Source organism: Onychomys torridus, chromosome X (genome assembly GCF_903995425.1).
Source record: "Onychomys torridus chromosome X, mOncTor1.1, whole genome shotgun sequence".
Classification (NCBI taxonomy): Eukaryota; Metazoa; Chordata; class Mammalia; order Rodentia; family Cricetidae; genus Onychomys; species Onychomys torridus.
In genome coordinates this window covers 75,757,679-75,773,734 of record NC_050466.1, presented here as the reverse complement: position 1 = coordinate 75,773,734, position 16,056 = coordinate 75,757,679, and the positions used below count along the sequence as shown (strand labels likewise).

The window sequence follows — 16,056 nt, the reverse complement described above, 5'->3', positions numbered from 1 at the left end:
AGAATTACATCTTTACACTGATATTGGTCTGTTTGCTCAGTTGCTCATGAAGATAGGGTGGATTAAACTGCTGTTCTGAAATTTCTGGCCTAAACTAAGTGAAATTGAACTCATTCAGGCACAAAGATGAATGCAAAGGGCCAGGAGGATCTTTCTATTGCTAACCCTATACTAGAAATTAAAAAAAAAATGAATGAAAGGACTGATGGCTTTACTCCACTGAGTGTTTCCCTTATAATATTTCCTGTTGTTGCTTTTATTATTTGATTGATTGAGTTTTATTAGTTTTTCAAATAAAACATCCCTCTGTGATATATTTGCACAGAGTTATTGAAACAAAGATATTATGCTTATTAATCTGGTATGCTTATTTTCATTTGATTAAAGAGGATCCAAATCCATTTACCAATTACATGCTTAATTGGGTACTTTTGAATGTCAGTTGTTGACCATATTATTAGAAGAGACAACCAAAGGTGACAGAATGATACCTGATGATAGCACAGTCTGGTCACATAGATGTGTACTGTCTGTATTTGGAATTCATTTAACAACTTTATTATACACAAGTCAAACCATATCTATATCTATATCTATATCTATATCTATATCTATATCTATCTCTCTCTCTCTCTCTCTCTCTGTATATATGAGAGAGAGAGAGAGAGAGAGAGAGAGAGAGAGAGAGAGAGAGAGAGAGAGAGACAGGGTTTCTCTGTGTAGCTTTGCGCCTTTCCTGGAACTCACTCTGTAGCCCAGGCTGGCCTCGAACTCACAAAGACCCGCCTGGCTCTGCCTCCCGGGTGCTGGGATTAAAGGCGTGTGCCACCACTGCCTGGCTAAACCAATTATCTTTAAACTGTTCATATTTTTTTTTCAATTTTAAGGTCAGGCCTCATTCTGCATGTCACACTGACCTTGAACTTATGATTCCCCTTCCTTAGCTTCCTGAGTAACTGGGATTATAGGTGTATGCTGTCATTGCCAGATTTTCAACTTTTTTAAATGCTTTTTTTAATGTTGTAGGTTCCCCACTTCTTTACTAAAGCTGATTGACTAAAGGTATCTTTTATGTACTGCTGATGTCTGAGTTTTTCTGTCCTGACAACAAAATAATCCTGTTGAGAAGGCACTGTTAACTTCTCCTCAACTGTGCAGACTTCCTTCTGAATAAAGTTTGAAGAGACGGGAATTTCAAGCACCATACATTCTGGGTTCAATATTTAGTACAGAGGACACAAAACACAGGATATGGAACACCACCAGAAATAGAAATATAAAAAGCATATTCTAGCAATTCTCTCTCTGTGTGTGTTTCTGAAGCTTCATCCCACTAATAATTGGAAGCACAGCTGATGCTGTTATTTCCTTCACTGAAAATCTCCCTTCTAAGTTAATCTCACAGTGAATTCACTTCACAGTGTATTGAGATGGAAGGAACGTCAAAGCTAATATATCCTTGACTACACTGTATAATACAAAAGAACAGCTTCTAATAAAAGTTAACTTCCCCCATGCCAGACAATTTAAGGGTAATGAAACTCCAGCTTCTTTGTTTTATATAGAGTAATAGAGGGATTGCATTACCCAACCTTTAACCAGGCTTTGTCCTTTGGAGATATGTCATTTAAATGATATAAGAAATGGATTTGTATTTAGCAGGTAATTATGCTTTTATCCTTTTTTGCAGACAGAAATCCTTAATAGGGAGAAAAAAGACATTTAGCTACTGCTTTGAAATAGTCCCTAGTCTTCCATTTCTCTCCGTCCTTTTATATCTTTTCTTTTTTCTTCACCTTGCCTTCCCATCTTTTCCCTGGCCTTTGTCATTCTTTGCCAACTCTCTTCTTGCCATCTTGGTTTCTACTCTAGGTTACAGCTTTTTGACTCTGATTTCTTCAAGCCTGTTCTGGTAGGAAGCATAATGGAGAGGCAGTGATCCTATCTCCTGGCTGATTAGTGAAGTCTCCTCTTGAAAATCACACCATGTATAAATAAGGAAGAACAGAGATCCAGCGAGCATTTGGTGGTCTCACCCTTGCTGGCTGTGAGGGTATGAATGGCCACACTAACAGAAGAAAGGCTATTCCTTCCTTAAAGGTCTCCAGAGGACCAATGCTTCACGATTTCTTTAATTGTTTTGCCTAGTTATTGATCATTATAATGGATCAGAAATTCTTTCTAATTCCAAGGAGGAGGTATGCCCTCTTGTAACAGAAAAAATCAGTTTGTTTTTCTAGACTGTTCTTAGGCATCTTTTAGAGGGAAGTGTGCTGGATGTGGTTGTAGACTCTGCAGCTTGGCTAATTGGGGACCAGCCTGGGCTACATAGCAAGACTTGGTATCAAAAAGTCAAAACGAAGAAGGAACTTTCAGCTGTATAATGGGCAAGAGAATCCACGACACTCAGCAGAGCTACCTAAAATGTCTATGATTCACTTTGCATTGTCCAACAAGAGGAGCAAGTACCGTTTATGTGCCAGAGGAATTACCAGAATATGGTTATTAAATAATTGGATGAATTTTAAAAACAAAAAAATCCAAGTTCCAGTTAACTAAAAACTTTAAAATAGTTTTAAAAATTGTATGTGTCTGGGTAATTTGCTTGCATACATGTCTATGTACCATGTGTATGCTTGGTGCCCATGAACGATAGGGGTGGGCATCCCCTGCAACTGGACTTATAGACAGATGTGCGCTGATATGTGGGAGCTGGAAATTGAACTCAGATCTGTGCTCTTAACCACTAATCCATCTCTCTAGCCCCAATAAGAACTTGTTAAGCTTTTGTACTTATAGTTCTTCATTGTTAATCTTTTCTCCTTAAAACTTAAAGAGCAAAGCAATGCAAAACTCTTTTGTCGTTATGTATACCTATCAAATAGATCCAATGGTGAGATTCAGTGAATTTTTCTCCCATAAAGGATGTGTTTTTCTTTGACTCACAGTTTATAAATTTACCCAAGCAACTACTTTTCGTAATAGTTTGAAACCCTGAAATTTTATCCTCAAAAAATGTCTTTTATACAATTAAAAATAAGAAAAAAATACCAGCCTCCTTCTATTCCTTCCCTGCCCCATTACACACTAGATGCACATCTGCTGGACTGAAGTGCTTGCTGTAGAAATAACACAGTTGAATGACAGTTCTATAGGACTGGATTTAGTACTCCTCCAAAGAGAATGTTAAAGGGATATTGGCAATTTCATTCAAAGCTACCAGATGACTCTGGCCTCGCATCTATTCAAACCTCAATCAAATATGGGGTAACTCTCATATGTGTACCCCCAGAATTATCATTTCATTTCTCACAGTAGTGCTGATGCCAACAACAGCTGTTTCTTATCTCAGTGCACCAGTGGAAGCCTGTCATCCTTCGCAAATCTGGCTGTCATAATACACACACACACACACACACACACACACACACACACACACACACACACATCTTTTATGCCTAATGTGTCCATTTTTAGTAGCCCATGAGAAGCAGGTTTATCAGCAAATAGTTTTTGTATGACTTCAGACTGTCCTTTTGCATTTTCTTATACAGATGTTTCTATAACTACTATGTGTAATTCCGATTGGGGCTTTGTAATTTACATTCTCTAGTGGAAAAATCATTCATTATCATACAGCACCAGCACCATGGGATATTGTCTACTGAATTTAAATAGTAAACTACACATGAGTTTATTCTAAAGCCAACCTCTGAATTTCACCCTATATTACAGATGCAGCATGTTATTAAGAACAAGAAAGATGAGCAATTATACCTTCAAATGTTTTCTTCCCTTAATGTACCATGATTCAATATTGTGCCCAAGGTGGTTTGAAAATCACAAACATGAGCCACACTTGAGGAAGTTCTGATTTCAACCATTTTTTGATGTATGATAAACAGAATGTGTCAAGTGATGCACACCAGTGTTAAGCTATATTTTAATTGATGAAGGGGCCTAACCAGAGAGTTAAAAAGAATGCTAATGTTATAAACCTTGCCAAAAGAGCACTCTCTGGAATTCCAATTCAGATATAATCATTAACCTTTCAACTTTACTTGGAGCTTGAGATAAGATGGTTGGGTCAAAATAAAAGCAAAATAAAGTGGGGAAAAGAAGAGAAACATAAAAAATAGAGAGATAAAATGGCAAACTCAACTTCTATGTACAAAAAAAGCACTAGGGAGATAGGGATATAACTCATTGGCAGAATACTTGTCTAGTACATGCAACATGGTGGGCTCACTGCCCAGTGCCACCAAAAAGAAACACAAAAGAAAGAAGAAAAAAGCAATGAGAAAGACTCCAGGGTCAATCAATGGGCCAATGGTACTTAGGTGCTCAGAAGTATGCAATTTTTAGTAGTGCTTTTATGGATACATTTTACATTGATGAAATGAATGATGTTTATTAACCTTTTGTCCACTCTCTTCCCACAATACTCCCTAAACTTTTATTTTCTGGTTACTCTGGAGTCCATTGCATTTTAATACCACATACCACAGACATGATATATGTCTATTTATGCATTACAGGTATTTGTGATGTTTTCTCATTCTTTACAACCTAATTTTGTCCCTTGGTACATTGTGGTTGATAGAGAATGCTTAATATACAGGAAGTGGGTACAGGGGAGGAATATATAGTTATTGAGATTGTCTTATATGCCAGGTATATGGCTTAAACTAGCTCATTGGATATTCAGCTAGTGCTTTCATAAGCTAACTCCCTGTATCTTTTCTGTACTCTGGATTGCATGCTATTTAATGTGCTCCTCCCTGTGCAAAATATGTCCATAGGTATAATAGTGACACGAATGTTATAAAGGTAGCCAATCACTTACTGATTAGATTTTAGGCCTGCTCCACCAGAGGAAACTCATGCCAGTTATTATAAATTTGGCCAAGAATCCATGTTTGGTGTGGTAATTTGAGAATGACCCCTATAGATTTATATGTTTGAATAATTAGATTACCAGTTGGTAGAACTTTTGGAGAAGGATTAGGAGGTATGGCCTTGTTGGAGGAGGTGTGTCACTCAGGGTGAGCTTTGATATTTCAAAAGTCACATGCAATGTACATTTTGTTCTCTGTGGTTTGAGATGTGTGGTCTCTGCTGTTCCCACCACCAAGCCTTCACTCTGCCATCATAGAATCTCAAATCAAATTAAACACTTTAATTTTTAAGTCTTCTTGGGCACAGTGTTTTACTACAGTGATAGGAAAGTAACTAATATTTCTGGGAAGCACATAGACCCTAGAAGTAAAGTTAGTACTATTGTTTTTGCTAAGTGGACTTCTTATCAAACTGCCTTCTAAATCTGTATTTCTATATCCATTAGTGCAGTTCCCATCTTCATTGAAGAAGCTTTTTTTGTGCATTGGATGATGGTTAATATTGAGATTTACAAGGGTCAAATTTCAGAAAATGTTTGCATAGTGCTCAGCCCTATAAGAGACAACTGTATCACACTTCCTCTCTTCTAGGCTAAGAACTACAGAGGAAGATGGAGAGGAAAGACTTTCAGAATCAGAAGTCTGGCAAAATAGTGTCTTCTGGACATGACAGATGGCTACACTCATGAACTCACAACAGCTGTGGTTGCCTGCACAAGACTTGTACAAGATCAAGCCAGTTAACATTTCAGCATGAAGAGGAAGAGCTCACAAGCTCTCACACCTAATTGAGGACCTATTGAGAGCTGATGGCAGATACAGGAGGGAGAAACAGTTTTGGTAAAGGGTGCGGCCCCTCCATAGGTCTACCATGTTCCACTGAACGGTCCTACACTCGTGAGTATATGGGTCACACATATTGGATGGGGGAGGGCGCTAAAATAGCTTAAAACTGTTTTTTGTTTTGTTATTATTATTATTATTATTATTATTATTATTATTATTATTATTTTGTTATAGATAATTGTTTGTCCAGTACCACTCATTTTGATTCCCTTTTATTTGTCAGGGGACTTAGGTTTGTTGTTTCTTTTTCTTTTGTTTTTCATCTTAATACTCATTAGAGGTCCCTGTTTTCCTCAATTAAACATACTTCCTAATAGTAAAAACTTTTTACCTTGGTATCCAAGGCTTTTTTCATCACTGCTTCACCTCACCTCTTTCCCCAATTTCTTCTTACATGACTCCAACACTTCCTGTTCATGCATTAGGAATCTCAGCTCAGTGACAAAGATGATTGCCTCTATTATTCACGACTTCCTCTTTGATACATTAGTCCCCTCACCCTCAACACACCCTTAATCTACAGTTTTGCTTTAAGTTTCAGCTACATATGGATAATTGTGGTCCAAACATATTGAATGTGAAATTCCAGAAACAAACTATCCATACATTTAAATTTTTCATACTATTCCAAGTAGTGTGATTTAAAAAAATCTCATGCAGAATACTCAGCCCTAAAAGGGGCAACTGTATTACAAACTCTCCCTGCAAAACAACCAATCAAACAAACAAACAAAAGACCCACCAATTACTATAGATATTTAAATAAGTAAATTAAATAAGTAAAATGCTTGAGTTGAAGTAAAAATCTCACTGGCAGGCTCTGTTCCTGTCACTGTGCATTTGAGATTCATCTTTATTTCTACATGTATCAAGAACTGTTCCTTTTAATTATTATACAACATTTCATTATGTATGGATAATGGATATACCATTTAACTGTTGAATCCTGACATTTAGATTACTTTCAGTGTTTGGCAAACACAAGCAAATCTTGCACCAATATCTGTGGACATGTTTTTGTGTAAGTATGGATTTACATTTTTTTAAAGTAAGTGTTTAAAGGTAGGTTTACTGGGTAAAAACAGACATTTTGTTTTTGTTTTTTTTTTGACTCAGGTTCTTGCTATATAGCCCTAGCTGGCCTCAAATTTACACTCATTTTCCTCTCTGAACCTTCCAAGACTAGAGACTTGCAGCACCATACTCAGCAGGAATGCGATGGATGAAATATGCTACATTAGTGGATGTACCACAATTTTAGAAGAAATTTCTATCTAGGAATACTTAGCTTGTTTTGAGTTTTAAAATATAAGGCCATGATAACCATTTTTTAAATTATTATTATATTTGTGTCTTAATTTTACACATCAGCATTGGGTTCCCCTGTCGTCCCCACTCCTGCCCCCCCCCCCACCTTCCCCCCATCCGCTTCCCTCCATTCCCATCTCCTCCAGGGCCAAGACTCCCCTGGGGATTCATTTAAACCTGGTGGATTCAGTACAGGCAGATCCAGTCCCCTCCTTCCAGACTGAGCAATAAGCCCAAGGTTCCAAACAGCCAGCTCATGCACTAAGGACAGGTCCTGGACCCACAGCCTGGATGCCTCCCAAACAGTTCAAGCTATTCAATTGTCTCACTTATCCAGAGGGCCTGATCCAGCTGGGGGCTCCACAGCTTTCGGTTCATAATTCATGTGCTTCCATTCGTTTGGCTATTTGTCCACAATAACCATTTTAAGATTAATCTATTCCATATACTTTTGTTAACTTTCTTAAAGAAAGTTCCTAGAAGTATATTTGCCTAATTAAAGCCTATGAACATTGCACCACCTAGATTTATGCCAATGACACAAGCTAGAGCCAATGAAGAGGAGGAAGCCTCAATTGAAAAAAATGCCTCCATATGATCAGGCTGTAGGTAAGCCTGTAGGGCAGTTTTATAATTAGTGATTGATGGGGAAGGGCCTAGCCCACTGTGGGTGGTGCCAACCCTGGGCTGATGGTTCTAGATCTATAAGAAAGCAGGCTTAGCAAGCCATGAGGAGCAAGCTAGTAAGCAGCCTCTGCATCAGCTTCTGCCTCCAGGTTCCTGCACTGTTTGAGTTCCTGCCTTGACTTCCCTCACTGATGAAGTTTCACCTAGAAGCATAAGCTGAAATAAACCCTTTCCTCTCCAAGTTGTCTTGGTCATGGTGTTTCATCACATTAACTAGAACAGACATTATGAAGGCATTTTATATAAATCACACTCCTAGCATCAAAAGTCTTTGTTGATTTATGTGGAAAGGGAAAATATAATTTTTGTAGGTCAATGATATCTGTTGGTATTATTCTCAAAGTTCATAAAATATGACATTTGGTATAGTGAATAATTTGAGAATATATATCTCACATGTCCCTTTTCTCCTGAAATATTATAAATGCCTTGAATGGAGAAAGGAACTTAGGATATTAATTTTCTATTCCAATGTTCAATCCTGAGGTCATGTGGAATTTACAGAGCAAAATTCTGAGTTGATCATCACTTTCTTATCCTTTCTTTATTCTTTCTCCTCCTGAATTCTATTTTTCTCATATGTAAAATGGGAATAACTGTATTTCCCTTCATGACTTGCCAGGATAAATGCTAAACAATATGAAACTACTTTGTAAAATGTTAATCATTTTACAAATAATGATTGTGATCCCACACCTCTAAGATGTTATCTGAAAAATAATTATAGAATCAATCTCACTGATTCAAATGGAAAGCATGTGTCTTCAGACCTTTAATCCACTGCTAACTACTCTTTTTAAAAGATGAATTTAATTGTATGTGTACATGAGAATGCATATATATATATATATATATATATATATATATATATATATATAATTTTTTTTCAAAACAAGCTAAGGATTCCTAGAGAGAGAAATTTCTTCTAAAATTGTGGTACATCCACTCACTAATGTAGTATTTTTCAGCCATTGCATTCCTGCCTGCTATAAATATATATTATATATATTATACACACATATATACATAGGTGTGTGTTGAAGTAAATATATATATATATATATATATATATATATATATATATATATGTGTGTGTGTGTGTGTGTGTATATGTATGTGTGTGTGTGTGTGTGTGTGTGTGTGTGTGTGTGTGTGCCACATACATGGCTGGCTGGTACTCACGGAGGATATAAGAGGCCACTGGCCCTCTGGAACTGGAGTGACTTATGGTTGTGAGATGCTATGTCTTTGCTGGGATTGAACTCTGGTCCTCTAAAAGAGAAGCTGGTGCTTTTAACCACTGAGCCATCTCTCCAGCTCTTGATAACTATTCCCAATGTGCCATAAGCAGTCTAATGTAAGGCAGAGAAAAATGCATTTGAGTCCTTCCCAGCTGCTTGAGCTTATGGCTCTTCTTACATCTCTGTCTTTTTTAAAGCAATTGCATCTGTTCAACAGATCTTTCATCTGCATTAATGATGAAGATAAAATACAACGCTGAAATAGCTAATAGACACTTTTGTACAGAATAACCCTGTATCAATTCATCTCAAGTTACTGAAATTTTGTACCCATTGAACCATTTCTTTTAATTTCCTCCTATTCACATTCTGCGGCTACCCCATTCTAATTTCTGCTCCTGTAAATCTGACTATTCTGAAATACCTCATATAAGTGCAAAATAGAGGGACATAGTCTATTTTATGCAGACTCTTTTGTGAGAAAGATCCATCTTAATTAGAAGATCAGATTGTTTTTGTTTTTGTTGACATCCTACACATAGACCAAAGGTAAAAAAGAGTGAAGTGGAGAGGTAGTTCATACTTGATTCCTACAAGTAGTGAGAAATTACAGATGATTTTAAGAATTAGTTACTAGGGAAATAAATACAGGGATCATTGGCAGAAAAATAACCTAGGAAAAAAGTTTCTCATGAATGATACAATTATGTTAAAATATTTAGAAGATTGATCTTTTCATCTAAACTTAAGTGAGAGATGAATTTAAGTACTAGAACAATGGTTGCAGCCACGAAAATGGTTGGGTTCTTTAAGGGACATTGTAAAAGAGAATAGTGTGTACACAACACATTGCCATATGATGGAATATTTAGCTTTCTATTGCTGCAATGAAACAATATGACCAAAGACAACTTGGGAAGGAAACTATTTATTTTAGCTTACAGCTCTTAGGTCCATCCTGAAGAGAAATCAAACTTAAGGCAGGAATCTGGAGGCAGGAATTGAAGAAGAGGTAGGTCATGAAGGAATGCTGCTTACTGGCTTGCTCCTTATGGCTTGTTCAGCTTGCTTTCCTGTACAACACAGGACCACCTGCCCAGGTATAGCACTGCCCAGAATGGATTGGGCTCTCTCACAGCAATTGTAACTCAAGAAAATTCCCTCACAGATTTGCATACAGCTCAATCTTATTTATTTATTTATTTGTTTGTTTGTTTGTTTGTTTGTTTATTTAATAACCCAACCAAAATTTCCTGTCCCTCCTCTCCTTCAAGTCACTCCCCCAACCACTACTTTCCCCCACCTCATCTATTCCTACTTTTCTGATTCATATCAGCCAGGCATGGTATATCAAGTTGCCATAAGACTAGGCATCTCCTCCTCTTCCTCCTCCTCCTCCTCCTCCTCCTCCTCCTCCTCCTCTTCTTCTTCTTTTGGTTTTTCGAGACAGGGTTTCTCTGTGTAGCTTTGCACCTTTCCTGGAACTCACTCTGTAGCCCAGGCTGGCCTCAAACTCATAGAGATCCATCTGCCTCAGCCTCCCTCGTGCTGGGATTAAAGGCATGCACCACCACCGCCCGGCACACCTACTCTTCTTAATAATAGGTGTCTACAGTTCAATCATATGGAGGCATTTACTCAAGTGAGGTTCCCTCTTCTCAGACGACCCTAACTTTTATCAAGTTGACAAAAAACAAAAAACAAAAAACCAACCCCCCCAAAAAACAAAAAACTAACCAGAACAGAAGAAAATTACTGAATTCAATAATGTACACTTATAATCCCATCACTTAGGAGGCTGAGGCAAGAAGTTCAAGACTTTGAGGCCAGCCTGGGCTATATAGTGGGACCCTGCCTCATAAAACAGTCAAACATAAAAGAATGAAAATCTATCATTTATGACAGTGCAGCTAGAATTTGAAGACATGTCCCCAAATAAAAGGTCAAATACTGTACTATTCCACTTGTATAAGGTACTTGACAGTAGTTAGCCCCATAGACAAGATCAGGCATTTTCAGGATGGTTTGTTCATGATAAATCTATGTTAGAGAGACAAAACAGAGTGGTAGTAGCCAAGGCATAGGGGAGGAGGAAATGGACTATTGCTGTTTAATGGGTACAGTGATTTAGTTGTCTTATGTGAATGGCCAATGGAGACATACTGTTTAGAATAGTTTCTACATTTAATAGTACAATGTTCTTAAAATTTTGAGATGATAGATCTCAACTTAAATATCTTTAATACATACAAGAACCAAACAGATGTAAGGAATACTGAAGGTTATATATGTTTATTACCTTTATCTTTTTCAGTGATAGGATCATAGATTGTTGAATGTATTCAAATGCATTCTATTATATACATTGAATTTACATAGTTTTCTATATCTTTCTTATCACAATATAGCTTAAAAAGAATAAAGATAAAAGGGTGAGTATACTGTCCAACATTGGAGAAGATGTGGGGACTATATCTCTACATTGTGATGGCAACTGAACCACCAGCACGTCACAAAACAGACACTTGGACAAGGTAGAGCTGAACACAAGAAAATCCTAGTTTGTGAGTGTGAACAACTGTGATTCCAATGGACTGAAGTTTCAGAAGGAGAAGAGCTATTTGATCCTATGAGCAGAACAAGGGAGCATGCCAAAGGGAAGTAGATAGAGTAGGCCCTGATCAAGTATCTGAAAAACTGCATTTGAAATGTGTAAAGTGTTAAATGAATAGGGACAATATTAGAGAGCAGTTTCTTCCTTCTCTACAGTTCTGCAAACCTGGCTATTCAGGCCAAGCCTTTACTGAATTTTCAGATGAGGATCTTCTTTGTAATAGTCAATGACATGACAGCCTTATTTCCACTACTTTAACTTTCTGAAGCCATCATCAAGACTATAATACACTGTTTAAGTTTTCATGTAGTTATTAAGCTTCAAGTATGTCTATGTATCATTTCTCCTTGCAATTACTTTCTCTATGGCTTCTGTTTTCATTGAATGTGATGCATATAGTTCCTATAAGTTTTCTGTCATTTATCTGAAAGGCTGAGTTAAATTTAATGCTTTTCAAAACATTAAATTAAAATAAGCATAGTGCTTTATACGTCTGTGTCATATATCAAAAGTAAAGATTCAATGAAAAGTTTAGGACCACTTACTAAACTTTCAAAGATGGGCTGATTTTCCATAAAGATTTCAACAGCAGAGACAGATGGGCTACATTCCAGAGGGGAAGGTCACAAGAGTGATGAATGAGACCTCTAATGTCTGCCATAGCTGTGAAAATCTTTATGGCTAACTAAAATTCCTCACGAATAACAACCTGTAAATATTCTAAGAGCTGTCAGGCAGATAACACTGAGCTCTGAGACCATCACACATGGTGAGCAGAATAGCACACCATGGGATTTGTCAGTAGATGGCCAAGTCATTTAGAGCATCAGGCTTAAATTTGATCTGGGAAGTCAAGAGTTCAAGCTAAACTACTTGGCAAGGTGACTGAGTTGCAAAGGTAACACTATCTGCTATCTAGTGCTGCTGGCTGCAGCCTTCCACCAATCTAATAAACAATATTAGATGGCATGATTCATGAAAGAAAGGCTCCTTTAGACAGACTCACAGAAGAGCACCTAGGCCATCACTGTGCTCATTCAGAAAGTAAGAAAGAAATTAAGCTCCACAGGTCAGATATAGGTGAGTGGGTATCTGTATGGAGCGGTGTCCAACTTCTGTTTGTGGTATTTCTGAATCAGTTTAAAGAGAGCCAGCTGATGACATTACCAGAGGCTTTTCCTTCAGGTAATAGTGGCTGCAGTCTTTGAGCCATCTGGGTTAAGTCAGGTTACTAACAAGTCAGTGCAGTATTGCCAGGTGCCTTTAGTGTCACTCCAGATGTGCATTTAAAGGACGGCAGGCAGTCATCACCATTTACTGAATGCTCTCTGTGTGAGTGGTATTGAATTAGGCACCAGGGAAATTTCAAGGAGTAAAATTGGAAATCAGAGACAGTGGGGAGTAGCTCAGATATTAAAAAAAACAAATGACTACAGGTGATATATATATTTAGAATCAAGGTGAGAAGATTGAGAAATAGCTAAGGATATGCTAGTAATTAAAGCAAACAGCGAATGGGATTGTCTGAATTGAGGTCCAATTCTTTATTTTATTGTAAAAGAATTAAATATGAGTACTCTAACCAGAGTTTTTCCTGGTGAACAATGTACTATGCCAACCTTGACCTTGATTCACACATTTCATTTTCTTTAGGAGATATGCTGTGGATGTGGACGGAGGTTTGCTCTCTTATGTGCTGGCAATCTGCCATGAGAACATACCCCAGGTGGTGGCTTCTGCTCCTACAACCGGGGTCTCAATCCCAAACAACTTTAGAAATAATCTAAACTGAATCCACAGTCTGAAGACAAACTCCTCCAACCTGCCCCACGAAGCAGACAGAGCTTTCCAGACCAGCTTTAACTAGACCCATAAGCATGAAAACAGGATCCAAAGTCCCTATCTGTTCAGCCCCTCTACTTGCACCCAAGGATAAAAGGAGATTATTCCCATTAGTCTGTAGTGTTGAAGCTTTTGGGATTCACTAAATAGTCACTGCCAGACCTTGTTCTACAGATGACAATCCATCCTGTTTACAAGTATGAACTTGGATGTGTTAGTATGCCATCCAAGTGGAGAATTCCATTTTATAGGGTAATTGTGAGAATCCTCAGTGTTAGCACACAGGATTACTTATTTATACTTTATAAAGTAGTAAGTTATCAGGATGTTAATCTCAATAACTAACCTATCATTAGTGTGAGGAATTCCAGTAATGAGGAAAAGGAAACAGACTCTCAGTATTGACCACCAAAGCACATGCCCAGTGAGTAATGCAAGGATATAATCATTCTTCCTTTTCCAGCCATTTTCTGACTTTCCAAAAACAATTATTCAGTACTCAGAGTAGCAAAAGATGAAAGGAGACAAATCTATCAGTTATGAAACTAAACTGTCTTTTGTCACTTGACATTAATATTACCTAGGAATCCAAAGCTAATTGGTAAATATTTACAGATTTAAATAAAAACTTGATTTTAATTTCAATGTCGAATACTGAATTTTAAATTAAAGTCCACATTAGCAAAAACTTAGTTTCTTTTTATTTTTCTCCTTAAATTGGTGTAGATGGTCCATGTATGAAAAGCACTCTGTTCAGAAATTATGTACTATCCTGGTTAAAATGTAAGCATTGCCATCCTTATTTTATATTAAGATAGCAAAGTTCTTGTAAGATTTTTGTGCTAGGCTCCATAAATAACTGAAGATTCTATTTGAAATATTCTCTCCTTCCCTAACATCTTTAATTGATGTTTCTACTCTAGGCCTTCAGGACCACATCTTTTGAATTAGTTTCTTTGCTATGATAACTAAATTAGGTCAACTTCTACAGCAAAAACTCTATGAGGGTTTTGGATTTAGTTTGTCTTGCAAGGATTTATATGTTACAGGTTTGGTCCTCAGGGTGGCATTATTAAGGTAGTGGAAACATTAAGAGGTAGGGCCTAATGGGTTGGGTAGTTAGGTTAAATGTACTGACCTCTAAAAAAAACTAAATTATCATGGGAGCCTGGCTAGTTTTCAAGATAGCAAGATTTGATATTTTGAGAAAAGGTCTCACTATGCAGCCCTGGTTGACCTGGAACTCACTTTGTAAACCACATGAGGCTTAAAATTCACCAAGATCTGCCAGCTTCTGCCTGCCTCTGCCTCCTGAGTGCTGGGATTAAAGGCATGGACAACCATCCCTGGCTAAGATAGCAAGGTGTGTGTGTATGTGTGTTTGTGTGTGTGTGTGTGTGTGTGTGTGTGTGTGTGTGTGTATTGTTTATGTTTATTTGTATCTTGCCTGCATGTTTGGCTGTAAAACACATGCTTCATACTCAATGGGGACCAGAAGAGGGCATTGGATCTCCTGCAAATGGAGTTTCAGATGGTTGTGAATTACCATTTGGGTGTTAGGAATTGAACTCAGGTCCTCTGGGAGAGAAGCCAGTGCTCTTAACCACTGAGCCATCACTCCAGCCTCTTACAGAAAGTATTTTTTTATAAAGGGGAAAGTCTGATCCTTTTTTAGGTGGCTTCCTGTCTTGCCATGTGATCCAATTTGTACATGTTTCAATATGGTACTGCCATCCACTACTTGATATAGCAAAACTTCTTTTCTTTATGCACTAGCCATATTCAAGTTATTTCTTATTGTAATAGAAAAGAGACTAAGACTAATTCACATTTTGCTATTTGGGAACAAACCCCTTCTCTCTTTAACTCACAGCAAATGATCTCTTCTCATGCCTCTTCAATTTTTTTCCAGGCATTTCTTGCTCAGACCTTTTCTTTCCACATCATATTGCCCCCATGTTGACTAACCCTTCAATTATTCTGTCCCTTGTCTGTCTATTTCTATCTCATTAAAATATTAGCACTATTTAAAACCTATATTTATATTCATTATACACACATAAGAAGTTCCTTTCCTGAACAAAAGGGCTATAAGGAGACAACTCATAAGATTGCAAAGGGGGATATTCATCATATCAGAATGGCTAAGTAGAAAGAAGAACCTAATTTCTCATTGCTGCATGCATCTTGTGCCTCTTGCTAATTGAAATCAAGGACCAAACAATTAGAAACCTTCTTTGCTAGATTTCTATTAGAAAGAATACCCACTAACTCAAATTTATGTATAGCCTCTGGGAAAATGTGCAGTAGTACCAGTTATTTCCTTCCTTAATTCCTTGTAGAATTGGTTCCTATTTTTAATCAACCCCTGCACCACTCACAGTTTACCACCTCTATAGTTCTACCTATATGTCTGTTTTGCTTAGAATTCAAGTGTCCTAAGGGCAAAATCCTGTCTTTCTCATACATACCTTTCTATTTTTCTTTTCATTTTTGAGAAAAGCTCTCATGTATCTCAGGGTCTACTGTATTCTAGAGTGCCCTTAAACTTACTACTTAGGTGAGAATGAACTTGAGCTTCTGTACCTTCTGTTTCCAGGATTACAGACATGTGCCACTG

General features: G+C 37.4%; 1 protein-coding gene across 4 annotated transcripts in view; it reads right to left on the bottom strand.

Moving 5' to 3' along the window:
• Dmd (dystrophin) overlaps positions 1–16,056 on the bottom strand; it is a 1,920,150-nt gene that overhangs the window by 207,488 nt on the left and 1,696,606 nt on the right. The gene's annotated exons all lie outside the window — the stretch shown is intronic.